The sequence below is a fragment of the Macaca thibetana genome, chromosome 13 (assembly GCF_024542745.1).
Source record: "Macaca thibetana thibetana isolate TM-01 chromosome 13, ASM2454274v1, whole genome shotgun sequence".
NCBI classification, from domain to species: Eukaryota; Metazoa; Chordata; class Mammalia; order Primates; family Cercopithecidae; genus Macaca; species Macaca thibetana.
In genome coordinates, this window is record NC_065590.1 from 95,133,985 (window position 1) to 95,150,673 (window position 16,689).

Here is a 16,689-nt window from a genome sequence, read left to right on the forward strand (position 1 = left end):
GACTTGCCCTCACTCTCTCTCTACACCTCCTCCCAGCTCCTGAAATCAGCTGCTGTTCCCACTGTCCCTCACCTGCAGTCTCTCATGCTGATCTGCATTTCTGCAACTTTGGTGCTTTGCTGTAAGCCCTCGTCACGTCCCTCCACCTTGACTCACTGCCCTCCATAAACTTATTCTGTTTCAGGTCACCTGCCACCCAGCTGTCACCTTTCTGGCTCTAAGAAACCACAAACTAGATGGAGCAGCTCTTCTCACTGCTACTGACTGTCTCCCTTTTGTCTGCGCAATGAAAGACCAAACTCATGGCACGGCACTTAGGAGCCTCCGAGCTCAGAATGGTCCCTCCTCATCTCCCATTTGCCACACTAGCCACCCAGTGCTACAGGCAGTGGGATGGCAAAGCTCTAGAAAGTGATGTGGGTGAATTTCTTCCTCCTGCTCCTCTTGGGGAATCTGAGACCCAGAAGCTCTGGCTAAACCTTTATTATGCAACTTAGCCCAACATGACCTGAGAGGGATCTCTACCCCCTCCCTTCGCCTGCCTGGATAAGCCCATGCCAGGAAGCGTGGAGCCCCCAGAATGCTCTGGCCTGGCTCAGTGAGCTCTCTCACCTCTGCCTGAGCCACAGGCGATTTCAAAACTGGCCCAAAACAGTAAGGCAAGCAAGAGATGGGGCTGGGTATAAAGCCAGGCAACCAGACTCGAGCTGTTATCTTCAGTTGCTCTACCATGCAGATCCCTGGGTGCCCTTACCATGCCTGGGATGTCTGTGTACAGGCAACATCGGAGAGCAGAATCCACATCTCTTTTCTCTCTAGCACTCTGTGTCCAGCCATGAGTATACAACTACCCTATCTCTGAAATTATACTAGAACTCTACAGGCCCCCAATTTTCCTCTCACTGATCCCCTCAGCATCTTTGTCTTTCTGCCTGTATTAAAGTAAGCTGACTGTTGAGAGTCACACACACAGCCAGGTGCGGTAGCTCATGTCTTTAATCCCAACACCAAGGCAGGCGGATCACCTGAGGTCAGGAGTTCCAGACCAGCCTGGCCAACATGCTGAAACCCCACCTTTACTAAAAATGTAAAAATTAGCCGGTCATGTTGCACCTGTAATCTCAGCTACTCAGGAGGCTGAGACAGGAGAATTGCTTGAACCCCAGAGGTGGAGGCTGCAGTGAGCCGAGCTTGTACCACTGCACTCTAGTCTGGGAGACAGACTGAGACTGTCTCAAAAAAGAAAAAAAAAAAAGTCATGAGTCACACACCCAAAATTTCTGTGACTTAGCAACACAGGAAGGGTTTGCTTGTTATTCATTTCAATACTTCGGTCTGGGGAGCTCCGCTCCAGGCAGTCACTCAGGGTTCCAGGATGCTTTCATCTTGTGGTTCCAACATCCTCTAGGTCCTTGGAATTCTCCTCAATCAGAAAGTAAATGAGGTAAGAATTATATATACAAGGTTTTTATGAACCAGGGCTGCAAGTGGGGCATGTAGTAGACATTGTGATATGCCACCCAGTCTCCCCATCAGGCTGAAGGGCTGACTTCCTCAATCAATACGAGTATTGCTGGAAGCTCTTTACCTTAAATCACCTTTCAGAAATGCCGTGGGCTGAAGGGAGTTCAGCCTCACACAAGGTCTTATCCCATTTCTAGGGCAGATGACTGGTTAACACAGGTGTCTAAAAGGCCCAGCTCCCTCACCCCATCCCGCACCCTAGTGCAGAAGAGCCATCCCAGCTTGAGTTCTGCCCGGTCAGTTGAGGCCACAGCTGAGTCGCCATCACTCAGTCATCACAGACTAACTTCTCCGTCCACCCACCTGCTTCCTTTTTTTCCCTGCAGTTCGTCTGAATCTCAAGAGCACTCCAGGATGAACCTGCATGCGATCTCTAGTTCAGAAGCTGCTTCCCAGGAGGCCCAAAGTACATCTACACGGGTCACTTCTGCTCACATTACACCAGCCCAAACTCAGGCCAGTAGCCACACCAAGCTGCAAAAAATCCCAGAGTACAGTCCCGTTGTCTGCACAAAAAAAGGGGAGAACACGGGGACAAAAGCACACACATCCTGCCTTACACAACAGTTCAACCTTTCAGAGCACTACTGTGTCCGGAATTGGTGGGTTGTTGGTCTCACTAAATTCAAGAAGGAAGCCGCAGACCCTCGCGCTGAGTGTTACAGTTCTTAAAAATGGTGTGGCCGGAGTTCGTTCCTTCAGACGTTCAGATGTGTCTGGGGCTTCTTCCTTCTAGTGGGTTCGTCGTCTGTCAGGAGTGAAGCTGCACACCTTCATGGTGAGTATTACACCTCTTGAATGCAACGCGTCTCAAGTTGTTTGTTCTTCCCAATGGGTTGGTGGGTTCGTGATCTCGGCTTCAGAACTAAAGCTGCAGACTTTTGTGGTGTTACAGCTCATAAATGCAAGGTGGACCCAAAGAGCAAGCAGCACCAAGCTTTATTGCAGAGAGCAAAACAACACAGCTTCAACAGTGCAGAACCCGAACTGGTTGCCACTGGTGTCTCGGGCAGCCTGCTTCTATTCCTTCATCTGACCCCACCCACATCCTGCTGATTGGTCCATTTTACAGAGAGCTGATTGGTCCCTTTTGACAGAGTGCTGATTGGTGCGTTTACAGTTCTTGAGCTAGACACAGAGTGCTCATTGGTGTGTTTACAATCCTTGAGCCAGACACAGAGTGCTAGACAGAAAAGTTCTCCAAGTCCCCACCAGGTTAACTAGACACAGAGTTAACTAGATACAGAGTACCAATTGGTGTATTTACAATCCTTGAGCTTGACACAGAGTACTGATTGCTGTTTTTACAAACCCTGAACTAGACACAGAGTGCTGATTGGTGTATTTAGGATCCTCCAGTTAGACATAAAAGTTCTGCAAGTCTTCACCAGATTAGCTAGATACAGAGTGCTGATTGGTGCACATAGGATCCTCTGGCTAGATATAAGTTGTCCAAGTCCCCATCCAGGTCAGGAGCCCAGCCAGCTTCACCTAGTGGATTCTGCACCAGGGCTGCAGCTGGAGCTGCCCACCAGTCCTGAGCCACCCCTGAACTTCTCAGCCCTTGGGCGGTTGATGGGACCAGGCGCCACGGAGCAGGGGGTGGCGCCCATCGGGGAGGCTCTGGCTGGGTGGGAGCCCACCACAGTGGGGGAGCCCAGACATGGCAGGCTGCAGGTTCCAAGCCCTGCCCTGCCAGGAGGCAGCTAAACTCCGCGAGAATTTGAGTGCAGCGTCTGCCGGCCAGCACTACTGGGGGACCCAGCGCAACCTCCGCAGCTGTTGGCCCAGGTGGTAAGCCCCTCACTGCCCTGGGCCAGCGGCCCGCCGGCCGCTCCGTGTGCAGGGCCCACTGAGCCTGCGCTGGCGCCCGAACTCGTACTGGCCCCCGAGCACTGCTGGCAGCCACAGTTCCCGCCCATGCCTCTCCCTCCATACCTCCCCGCAAACAAAGGGAGGTGGCTCTGGCCTCAGCCAGCCGAGAGAGGGGCTCCCACAGTGCCCTGGCGGGCTGAAGGGCTCCTCAAGCGCCACCAGAGTAGACGCCGAGGCAGAGGAGGCGTTGAGAGTGAGGGCTGCTAGCACATTGTCACCTCTCAGTACCATGGAATGGCCGGAGGGAGCGTCTGAAAGTGAAAGTGGAGGAAGCATTTGAACCTGAGCTCATGAATCCAAAGCACTGGGCTTGGAATCAGAATGTGGGATTTGAGCCCAGCCCTTCTACTTTCTAGGATCAATAAAATGTTACTTTTCTTCCTTCTGTAAATTTCATCCTCAAATCTATAAAATGAGACTAAAAATAGTGGAAGACATAAAGCAGTTATTATAAGGATCAACAAGAAAATCTATGCAAAATCAACCATCCCAGCAGTTGGTAAGAAAAAAAATCCCTCTGTGGATATTCAGTGGGTCCAAATCTGTCTCCTGACGTCTGCTTGATCCATGTAAAAACAGTGACTTCTTTGACTCTAAATTTGTGGGTTGGGGCACTCAGACATCACATCCTATCAAGAGTTGACCAAGTAAAAATGAACTAGCAAGCTGGAGAATTAAATATCATGCCTGTTTTACTTTCTTTCTAACAAAACTGAAAATGTTTTCCTCTGTTATTCAGCCACTTGATCTCAACTCCGGATTCTGCAGCCTGAGCTGCCCCGGAGTTCTGTGGCTTGCATGAGTTGGACAGGGATCTGATGCTGGGATCTGGCATCTTCTTGAGATGGGCCTTTGAAGGCAGGAATGAGACTTGGCTGGCTTGGAACTAGAGGTTCTTCCAGGCTTCAGGCATGCCACTCCAGACGGTACAGCTCTCATGGGAAGAGGCCAGCTGGGCAGGACAGATTGGTCAGGGGGTGAGACTGCTTCCTTTTTGCTTCATGATTTGAAACCAAACCAGTATAAACCTACAATATAATCAGAGCATTGAGAGGGCCTAGGAATGGAATCCTATCTTCACAAAACCCAGAAAAGAATGCTGGGATAGCCGAGGCCCTATTAATTCACAGCCAAGGTTTCTGAGCCCGATCTTGGGGCATCAAATGGGAGTCAGTGGGGAATGATACCATTTTGACTACAGTGATTAAGATCATGGGTTGTAAAGCAAGATCACCAGCATTTAAATTCTGATTCCTGTGGCCGGGCACAGTGGCTCACACCTGTAATCCCAGCACTTTGGGAGGCTGAGGCAGGTGGATCACGAGGTCAGGAGTTCGAGACCAGCCTGGCCAAGATGGTGAAACCCGTCTCTACTAAAAATACAAAAATTAGCTGGGCGCAGTGGCAGGTGCCTTTAACCTCAGCTACTTGGGAGGCTGAGGCAGGGGAATTGCTTGAACCCGGGAGGCGTAGGTTACAGTGAGCTGAGATTGTGCCACTGCACTCCAGCCTAGGTAACAGAGTGAGACTCCATCTGAAAAAAAAAAAAAAAAAAAATCTGATTCTGTTGCTTCTAAGCTATGTGAATGTGTGCAAGCTGGTGACCTAACTCTTCTGTGACTTAGTATTCCCATCTCTAAAATGAAGATCAAAATGGTACCTATGTCATCATGCAAACATGAAAATTAGATGGAAGATATCCATGAAACTCTTTAGAAGAACCTGGCATTCAGCAACCATACAATGAAGTTAGGTGCTGTGGCTGCTGCAGCTGCCACTATTGTGATCATTATTATAATCATTATTATGAAAGGGTGGCTTCATTTGCTTGCTGATGTGCTCATAGAGATTTCCCTGTCCTTTGTCGGTGCTCGGCCCTGGACAGGGAGGCCAGGTCCCTGACCCAGAGCTGCCCGTGGTCTGCTTAGGTAACAATGAAAGCAAAGATGATTCTGCCTTGACCCAGTTGCTGAAGGTGACAGGACAGCACAGATGTGAGGCTCCTAATTAACCTATCCTGCAGGCATGTTGCTGTCGCACTTCGTTAACCTAACAAAGAACTATGATTGCTGATGGAGAGACAAGTAGGCCCTTCTGTGTGAAAGGAGAAATGGGAGGTGGAGTTTGAATGGACTTTCTGGGTGGAAGGCTCAGAGGTGACTGTGCTACTTACAGAGCCTTGAGAGTCCCTCTGCTGCCATCCTACACCCACCCCGCCTGCCCTTTGACAGGGGAAGCAGAATCTTAGGTTCTCAAGACCAAAAGGACACTTCAAGGGAAGAAGTGCGGCTATGTTTTAGAGAGGCTTCATTTTGTTCTTGAAATCAAGAGCCCCCATGTTCAAGCTGTACAACTTTGTCACCAACCCTGAGACTCATTTTGTTATCTACAAAATGGTGGGAATTCATCATAACCTGTTGTAACAATTACATTAAACAATGTTTATCTATTTTTTGTCCTTTTTTTACCCTACATTATTTCACACCGCAAAGGGTGTTAAGCATTTATCAATAGACATGTGAGGCAGCAAGAAAAACAAATTAGCAAAGAGGGGAAGCTATGAATAAAAGGGAAAAAAGAAAGGTAAGGAAAATATCAGTCCACATAACTGCATTCCCTATGATTCTAGGACAGAAATAAGCTACAGACTTTGCTTTGAGCTTTCTAGTGGTCAAAGCAAAGAGAGAAATAGTTCAGTTTCAGTTAATTTTGTCAATTACAAAACGAATGGTGTCCATAAAATGAAAACAGACTTGTTCAGAAATGAAGCGTGTGTTCTAAAGCTCTTAGCATCTACTTTAAAAATATGCTAGCAGCTATACTGTGAACTGCCAGAACATTTATCATCATCATCAAATACAGTGTTTTTAAAAAATAAAGATTGGAAAGTTAATTGCGTGGCCATGGTCAGAAAACATCAAAAAAAAAAAAAAAAAAAACGGAATAAAACATAACAGAAAAGAAGAATTTTTATTAAACATTTGTTTCAATTTTATATATATATACAGGGAGAGAAAAGAGAGAGAACTGAGACTGTAGTGTAAAACATTCCTTGTGATTCATGTTCAACAAAGTAGATCACACCATCGCCTGGCCATGCTTCCCTCCTGTCCGGCCGTCTTCCAAGTGAATGTCCACCTCTGTTTCAACACCATAGCACCAGAGCTTGACCCAGCCCCTTTCCTGGGCAGGACTCTATCACTGACCACCTCAGTGATTTAAAAAAGGTTCTTCCTTTGATCTGAAATCTGTCTCCCCGGAATTTTGATGCACCAAAATGTTACCACACATTCTGCAGCAAGTTAATTTCCATTCATTTATTTTTATATTTTATTTGAATTCTTTGAAGGCCCTTCTTTGAGCAGAGCTCTGGCCTACCTCCGGTGAAGTCAGAGAAACAGAGATGTACAGGCCATGATTTCTCGCCACCAGCGAAGCCTAAGGTCCCCTGGGGAAGACACATGAATGTACCAACAGCATGTAAGAGAAAGTCATACAGAGAGTCCAAGAACCTTACTAGATGTGGGCTGACAAGCAAATCAAGCACAATTATGTTTCAGGTGGAGGCACGGGGGCTGGATGCGTAGGCCAGGAGAGTGACAGGATGTTCTGCTTGAATGGGGGCAGAGCTTAGCTCTGAGCGAGGGATCGCACCATGGCCAATGGTAAAAAGTTACTCCATGTCTAGAAAAAGGTGAGGGGCATTCCAGGAAGAGTTTTTCTTAACAAATGATGGAGGAAACCATAGAAAAGACAGACAACTAAAAACCATTATCCAGGTTATCTGTTCCTGTGTCTCTGTAATTAAATTAACATAGAGCAGATAACTGTAAATGGTTCATTGCAGAGACTGGCAATATAGGAGGAAAATCAGAACTCCCAGGCTGGCTTGGACTAGGAACCTGTGTGAACCAATCAACTGTGATCAGGGGCAGGGCTGTGTCAGAATATGGCAGCTCCTGTGGGAGCCACACAGCTGCAGGGAACATGCTGGACACACAGAGAGCAGGTGTTCTCAGAGGAAAGCCGGAGGAGAAATTAAAACTCTGGCTGGAAATGGGAGTCAGGGTGCAATGACACATATTCAAGCATTTAACAGGCTATCCTATAAAAGAGAGAGAGAGGGCAAAGTGGAGTGATCCAAAATCTACAGGCCTTGAACTTGGACCTGAGTTTGAAACCAGCCATCTGGTTGCTGTGTAACCTTGAGTAATTTATTAACCTCTCTGATGCTCGATTTTCTTAAATAAGAAAAAGGAAAAATAGGCCGGGCGCGGTGGCTTAAGCCTGTAATCCCAGCACTTTGGGAGGCCGAGACGGGCGGATCACGAGGTCAGGAGATTGAGACCATCCTGGCTAACACAGTGAAACCCCGTCTCTACTAAAAAATACAAAAAATTAGCCGCGCGAGGTGGCGGGCGCCTGTAGTCCCAGCTACTCGGGAGGCTGAGGCAGGAGAATGGTGTAAACCCGGGAGGCGGAGCTTGCAGTGAGCCGAGATCCGGCCACTGCACTCCAGCCTGGGCGACAGAGCGAGACTCCGTCTCAAAAAAAAGAAAAAAAAAAAAAAGGAAAAGGAAAAGTAGTACCTATCTTTAATTTTTCCAACCCTCAATTTTTGTATCTGTAAATAGGCAAAATATTCTATTAGCTAACTAGGAGGGTGTTAATGAGAATTAAAGGAGAAAATATCTAAGGTGTCTGGCACACGGCTGGTCTCAAGTAAATCATAGTGATTACTCTTGCTTCTCTAGATAACACCTGAGGACATAACTAGGACCAATGGCTGGAAGTTACAAAAAGAACCTTTTCAATCTAGTGAGCATTCAGTCAACTAGAGTGATTCAAAACCAGAAAAGCCTGCCTTCTGCAGAGTAAGCTCCTGCATGGAAAGAGGCATGCGGTGTAGGGTAAAGAACATCAGAATTAATTCGGAGGTCCTGCTCCCACCTACAGCTGTATCATCTCAAGCATATCACTCTATCTTTCTAATGCTCAGTCTCCATTCCTGTAAAGTGGAGGTAATGGTCTCACCTCTGTCCCTCACATGGTTGATAGCCAGATGACATCATGGCTGGGGAAGTGCTTTGTTCATTGTAAAGGGTCCTGTCCAGGTAAGGAGTGGTTAGACGTTTAAGTAACATCTGAATAAAAATTGGCCTGCTGTCGAGAATATGACAGAAGAAAGGCCAGCCCCATTGAGAAGCTGAGCTGCATGCCCTCAAGGGTCGTCCATCCCCGTGACACCACAAAATGTTAAGAGACTAGCTCCATCCATCACCACACTTCTGCCAACAAGATTCCCAGTTCTCAGCCTCTTTGATTTCCATTCGCATTGAAATTGTTTTCCTTCATGAGCAGGCCCTCATAAAGGCCTATATTTACTAAATCAAACTCACTTTTAAAAATTTGTTCCACCCAGAATTTTGTATTTGTCACCAGTCTCAGTGATGTTTCTCAAAAGAACAGCTATTGATCGGCCGGACGCGGTGGCTCACGCCTGTAATCCCAGCACTTTGGGAGGCCGAGGCGGGCGGATCACGAGGTCAGGAGATCGAGACCACGGTAAAACCCCGTCTCTACTAAAAATACAAAAAATTAGCCGAGCGCGGTGGCGGGCGCCTGTAGTCCCAGCTACTCAGGAGGCTGAGGCAGGAAAATGGCGTGAACCAGGGAGGCGGAGCTTGCAGTGAGCCGAGATCTCGCCACTGCACTCCAGCCTGGGCGACAGCGCGAGACTCCGTCTCAAAAAAAAAAAAAAAAAAAGGAACAGCTATTATCAAACATGATACTCTATTAAACAATATCATGATATAGTCCGCATGCCATAAAGAGAAAGTTGGCTCTTTTGGAGTCAAGCTTCCTAGATTGCAAATCTCAGCTCTACATTTATTCATTATGTGATCTTGTGTAAATTTACTCAGTGAGCCTCAGTTGTGATATGTGTTAACTAGAGAGAAGAAAACCAACTTTGAAAGTTCGTGACAATTACAGTTATGAAGTTATGAAGGTTGTGAAGATTATAGACAACTTACGTAAAACATCTACTATGATGTTTAGCTCATAGTGGAGCTCAAAATATTTATTTTTATTGAAATATACCATACGTATGGTATATTTATTGAAATATATTTTTTTGAAATATACTATATGTATAAAATATATATTTGAATATTAAAATATACCATATGTATGAAAAGTACACAAATTACAAGCATACAGCTCAATGAATATTAAGAAGTGGGCATACCTATGTCACTGGTACCCAAATCCAAAAACAGAATATGACCAGCACCCAGAAGTCTCCCCTATTCTTCCCCCTAATTGTTACCAGCCCCTCAACCCCAACCCAAGAAAACAAGCAACTTGACTTCTCTCATCGTACACTTGCCTCACCTGTTTCTGAATATTACGTAAATGGAATCATACAATACATAATCTTTTTAATCTGACTCCTTCTATTCAACATTTAATTTGTGAGATGTTATATGTAATTGTAGTTTATTCCCAATGTTTGTGTTATTATTTTTCAGTTCAGTTTGTGAGTTGTCGCCTTGAAACAAAATGGTTATCAGAGAAAACTTCCAAATGGCTAAACTTCTATGATTGTACCAAATGATGGCTGCAGTTCAAAAAACCACTAGTTTGATATCTTGAATCACAGGATGATTCACTAAGCTGCCCTGGAGCATAATACATAAAATGTGCACATCCTTTACAATAAATGAAATAAGCCAAGCAGTCACAGCCAACAGCCTAAATAAAAGCAGACATATATTAAACTCTCAGTGAACTCCAGGGAGAAAGACTGAATTCAAATAAGAAGAATACACATTGCCTATGCAAATAGGTAAATAAAAAAGAGAAATGGTCTCTAAAGTCTCCGGTGGAGTTGTTAAAAATGAGCAGGCATGAAGTACAATGAAAATAGTGTAGACTTTGACACTGGATGAAAACTAGTGTCCAGCCAGTGATCCACTGCTCATTAACAGTGTAATTTGAACAAGTTACTTTACTTCTCTGAGTTTCGATTCCTTCATTTGCAAATTGAAAATAATAGTCGTTACTTCTTAGGGTTTGAAGATAAAATTAAATAAAACGATATAAGATACATAGTAGGTGCTTCTATTAAGAAATGAGGGAGACACTTCAAATAGATCATTTAAGAGAGAATGCTGGAATTCAACAGAGAAGTGGCAGGAAATACCTAAAACCTGGGAGGAGAAGGAAGCAAGGCACCCTGTTCTTCCTGAATTGGCAGAAAGCATGGAGAAGCTCCCCAATGCAAGGAAAAGGTAAGTGAGTAGTCCCAGAGGTTTACATTCCCACCACAGACTCCTGTAATCCTAGCCACAGGAGAGCCCCTCTATCCACATGGGCCCTGAGACTAACATAGAGAGGCTGCCTGGAGACCAAGCAATGGCATTCTTCCAGAGAGGGAGCTCATGCTGGGTCTTGCACACCCCTTGAGTCCTTAGCAGCTACAGCAAGGTACTATTTTGAGAACCCAGCCCCCACCAAACTGCATCATGCCCTAAGGCCCAACAGCCCCTACATCCATCTACACATCCCTGGAGTCCCACTCACATCCCCCACCTGCAGCTGCCAACGCTGGGTACTGAGAACTGGTCAACCAAATGTCCCTGTCTACAGCAAAACTTCACCACAGCCTGCCTCTACTAACAACCATACTCTCAGCCACTGAGGAAGTCACAGACACTAGTGACACTGTTTACAACCAAAGAAATCACACAGAGACTACACTACTTCACAAACCCAGAATCAAAGCCAGAGTGCCCCACCCAAACAAAACCATAGACGTTTCAGGGAAAAGTCCTCTCCTACAAAAACAAATTCAAAAAAAAATGAAATCGGGATGGTTGCACCAGATGTTCAGATGTCAATGTAAGAACGTAGGAAACATAAAGTATGAGAATATGACATCTTCAGTGGAACAGGAGTAATTATCCAGCAACAGATTCCAATGAAAAAAATTATGAAATTCCAAAGAATGAAAGTAATGCTATTAAAGAAGCTCAGTGACATAAAAAAGAACTTATAAAAACAATACAAAGATATCAGAAAAACAATTCAGGAATGAATAACAAATTTACCAAAGAAATATCATAAAAGGAACTAAATAGAAGTTCTGGAAGTGGATAATTAATTGAATAAAATACAAAATACATTTGAAAACTTCAACATAGACTAAATGAAGCAGAAGAAAGAATTTTAGAACTTGAAAAGTTTATAGAAGTAACCCAGAGTCAGATAAAAAATTTTTAAAAGAATGAACAAAGTCTACATCACATATAGAACACCATAAAGTAACCAAATATTCACATTTTCACTGACCCAGGAGGCAAAGAGAAAACAACCTATTAAACAAAATGATAGCTGAAAACCTCACAAGTCTAGCCAGGGATTTAGACATACAAATACAAGAAGCTCAGATATTCCCCAAAAAACACAGTTCAAAAAGGTCTTCTCTACCACACATTATAGTCAAGCTGTCAGAATTCAAAGATAAAGAGAGAATTTTAGGTCTGGCATGGTGGCTCACACCTGTAATCCAGCACTTTGGGAGGCTGAGGCGGATGGATCATGAGGTCAGGAGTTCGAGACCAGCCTGGCCAGAATGGTGAAACCCTGTATCTACCAAAAATACAAAAAATTCGCCAGGCATGGTGGTGCATGCCTGTAGTCCCAGCCACTCAGGAGTCTGAGACAGGATAATTGCTTGAACCCAGCAGGTGGAGGTTGCAGTAAGCTGAGATTGTGCTACTCCACTCCAGCCTGGGCAACAGAGTGACATTCCATCTCAAAAAAAAAAAAAAAAAAAGAAAAGAAAAAAGAGAGAGAGAATTTTGAAAGCAGCATAAGAAAAGTATCTCATCACTTATGACAGAACCCCCATACGCTAACAGCACACTTCTCAGCAGAAACCTTACAGGCCAGGAGAGAATGGGATGATATATTCAAAAAGCGGAAAGTAAAAACTACCAGTCATGGATACTATATCCAGCAAAGCTATCTTTCATAAACAAAGAAAAAATGAAATCTTCCCCAGACAAGTAAAAGCTGAGGGAATTTATCACTACTAGCCTGACCAAATAAGAAATGCTTAAGGGAGTCCTATAGCTAAAAGCAAAAGGATGATATCTACCATCATGAAGACACACAAAAGTGTAACACCCACAGGTAGAACAAACACACAAGCAAGGAAGAGAAAGGACTCAACAGGAACCACCAAGCCACGGTGACAAACAATAAGAGAAAAAGAAAGGAACAAAGAATCTATAGAACAACCAGAAATCAATTAATAAAATGACTGGAATAAGCCTGCACATATTAATAACCTTCAATGTAAATGAACTAAACTTTCCACTTAAAATATACAGACTAACTGAATCAAGTTTTTAAATGACCCAACTATATGCTGCTTACAAGAAACTCATCACACCTGTAAACACATATAGACTTTATGAAAGTAAAGAAATGCAAAAATATGTTCCATGCAGAGAGAAACCAAAAGCAAGCAGGAGTTTCTATACTTAGATAATACAGAGTTTAGGTCAAAAACGGTAAAAAGAGACAAAGAAGTTCACTATATAATAATAAAAGAATCAATTTATCAAGAGGATGGAACAATTATAAACATATATCACACAACACTGGAGCACCTAGATATGTAAAGCAAATATTATTAGATCTAAGGGTAGAGATAGACTCCAATACAGTATTAGTTGAGGACTTCAATACCTGACTCTCAGCATAGACAGATCATCTAGACAGAAAATAAACAAAGAAACACTGGATTTAAAAAGCACATTAGGGCCAGGCGCAGTGGCTCACAACCGTAATCCCAACACTTTGGGAGGCTGAGATGGGTGGATCACAAGGTCAGGAGATTGAGACCATCCTGGCTAACATGGTGAAACCCTGTCTCTACTAAAAATACAAAAAATTAGCAGGGCGTGGTGGCGGGTGCCTGTAGTCCCAGCTACTTGGAAGGCTGAGGCAGGAGAATGATGTGAACCCCGGAGGCAGAGCTTGCAGGGAGCCAAGATTGTACCACTGCACTCCAGCCTGGGGGAAAGAGCGAGACTCCATCTCAAAATAAAAAAAATAAAAAAAAAAAAAGGCATTAGAACAAATGGAAATGGACCCAACAGGCACTTACAGAACATTTCATCCAACAAATACAGAACACACAGTCTTCTCATTAACACATGGAAAATTCCTCAGAATACATCATTTGTTATGACACAAAACGAGTCTCAATAAATTTTTAAAAATCTAAGTCATACTAAGTATTCTCTCAGACCACAACTGAATAAAACTAGAAACCAATAACAACAGGAACTTTGGAAAATGTACAAATACATTTAAACTAAACAACCTGCTCCTAATTGACCATCAGGTCAAGGAGGATATAAAGAAGGGGAAAAAATGTTTATTGAAACATGAAAATCCAAACAAAACATACCAAAGCCTATGGGATACAGCAAAAGCAGTGCTGAGAGAGGTTTATAACAATAAATGCCTACATCAAAAAAGGTAGAAATATTTCAAATAAACAAGTTAATGATGTACCTCAAGGAACTAAAAAAGCAAGAATAAACCAAACCCAAAATTAGTGGAAAAAAAGAAATAAAGATCAGAGCAGAATTAAATGAAATAGAGACTAAGAAAATAATACAAATGATCAATGTAATGAAAAGTTGGCATTTTGAAAAGATAAACAAAATCAATAAACTGCTAGTTAGACTAACAAAAGACAAAAAGAGAAAACCTAAATAAATAAAATCAGAAATGAAAAAGGAGACATGACAACAGATACCACAGAAATATAAAAGATGATCAGGGACTATTATGAACAACTATCCACTAGCAAACTGGAAAATATAGAGGACCTAAATAAATTCCTATACACATGCAACCTACGAAGATTGAATCAGAAAAAAATAAATAGAAAACTTGAGCAGAACAATAATGAATGAGACTGAATCAGTAATAAAAAGTCTTCCAACAAAGAAAAGTGCAAAATTGGATGGCTTTGCTGCTGAATTCTACCAAACACACAAAGAAGGAATAATACCAATTCTCCTCGAGCTATTTCAACAAATTGAAGAGGAAGGCATTCTGGCATTCCTCCTAACACATTCCACAAGACCAGCATTACCTTAATAGCAAACCAGACTAGGATGTGGCAAATAAAAAAAGCTACAGGTCATATCCCTGATGAGTATGGACACAGAAATCTCCCCAAAATACTAGCAAACCAAATTCAACAGTACAGAAAAAGGTAATACACCATGATCAAGTGCGATTTATCTCAGGGATGCAAGAATACATATACTAATCAATAACTGTGATACATCACATCAACAGTATCAAGGGAAAAAACCATATGATTATCTCAATAGATACAAAACTCTCAAGAAACTAGATGTAGAAGGGACATACCTCAACATAATAAAAGCCATATATGACAAACCACCGCTAACATTATACTGAATAGGTAAAAGCTGAAAGCCTTTCCTCTAAGAATTGGAATAAGACAAGGATGCCCACTTTCACCACTCCTGTTCAACATAGTACTGGAAGTCCTAACTAGAGCAATCAAGCAAGAGAAAAAAAAAATAAAAAGCATCCAAATTGGAAAAGAGGAAGTCAAACTGTCTCACTTTGCAGATGACATGATTTTATATCTAGAAAAACCTAAAGCTCTTATGTCTGATAAATTCAGTGAAGTTATAGGATACAGAATCAACATACAAAAATTAGTAGTGTTTTTATATGCCAATAATGAACTAGCTGAGAAAGAAATCAAGAAGGCAATCCCGTCTATACTAGCTAAAAAAAAAAAAAATTAATTAAATATATAGGAATATTTTTAACTAAGGAGGTGGAAGACCTCTAAGAGGAAAACTACAAAACTCTGATGAAAGAAATTGTAGATGACACAAAGAAATGGAAAGACATCACATGCTCATGGATTGGGAGACTTGACATCATTAAAATGACCATACTACTCAAGGCAATTTACATATTCAATGCAATCCCTATTGAAATACCAGTGTCAATTTTCACAAAAATACAAAAAAAAAAAAAAAATCCTAAAATGTGTATAGAACCAAAAAGAAGCTGAATAGTCAAAGCAATCCTGAGCAGAAAGAACAAAGCTGGAGGCATCATACTACCTGACTTCAAAATGTATTAAAAGGCTATAATAATCAAAGCAGCATGGTATTGGTATAAAAAGGGACACATAGACCAGTGGAATAGAATAGAGGACCCAGAAAGAAATCCACATATTTACCAAGTTTTTACAAAGGTGCTATGAGCCCCAAATATCTGAGACAGGTCCTAGTCGGTTTAGAAAATTATTTTTCCAAGGTTAAGGATATATGCCTGTGACACAGCCTCAGGAGGTTCTGATGAGATGTGCCCAAGGTGGTTGGAGGACAGCTCAGTTTTACACATCTTAGGGAGATAAGAGACATCAATCAATATATGTAAGATGACCACTGGTTCAGTCAGAAAGGCAAGACAACTCTAAGCAAAGGCAGGACAACTCAAACTGGGGAGGGTTCTTCCAGGTCGTAGGCAGATAAAAGACAAATGGTTGCCTCCTTTCTAAAGGAGGTAATTGGATATGCATTCATCTCAGTGAGAAGAGGGATGACTTTGAATAGAAGGAAAGGCAGGTTTGCCCTAAGCAGTTCTCAGCTTGCCTTTTCTCTTTAGCTTAGTGATTTTGTGGTCCCAAGACTTACTTTTCTTTCACAGTGGCAAGAATATACATTGGGGAAAGGACATCCTCTTCTATAAATGGTGCTGGGAAAATTAGATTTCCGTGAAGCTCTAATGCAGAAGCATGAACCTGGACCCCTAGGTTCACTGTAGATCTCATACCATATATTAATACAAAAATTGGCTCAAGATGGATTAAAGACTTAAACATAAGACCTGCAAATATAAAACTACCACATCAGGGAAACACTTCAGAACATTTGTCTAGGCAAAGGTATTAAGGCTAAGACCTCAACACCTCAAAACAGACAAGAGAGACTTAATCTAAAAACCTTTTGCATAGCAAAGAAAACAACCAATAGAATGAAAAGACAACCTGATGAATGGAAGAAAATACTTGCAAACTATTTATCTCACAAAGGGCTAATATCTAGAAAATACTCAAAGAACTCAAATAACTCAGTGCAATAATAATAATAACTCAGTGCAATAATAATAATAATCCCATTGAAAAGTGGGCAAAGGACATAA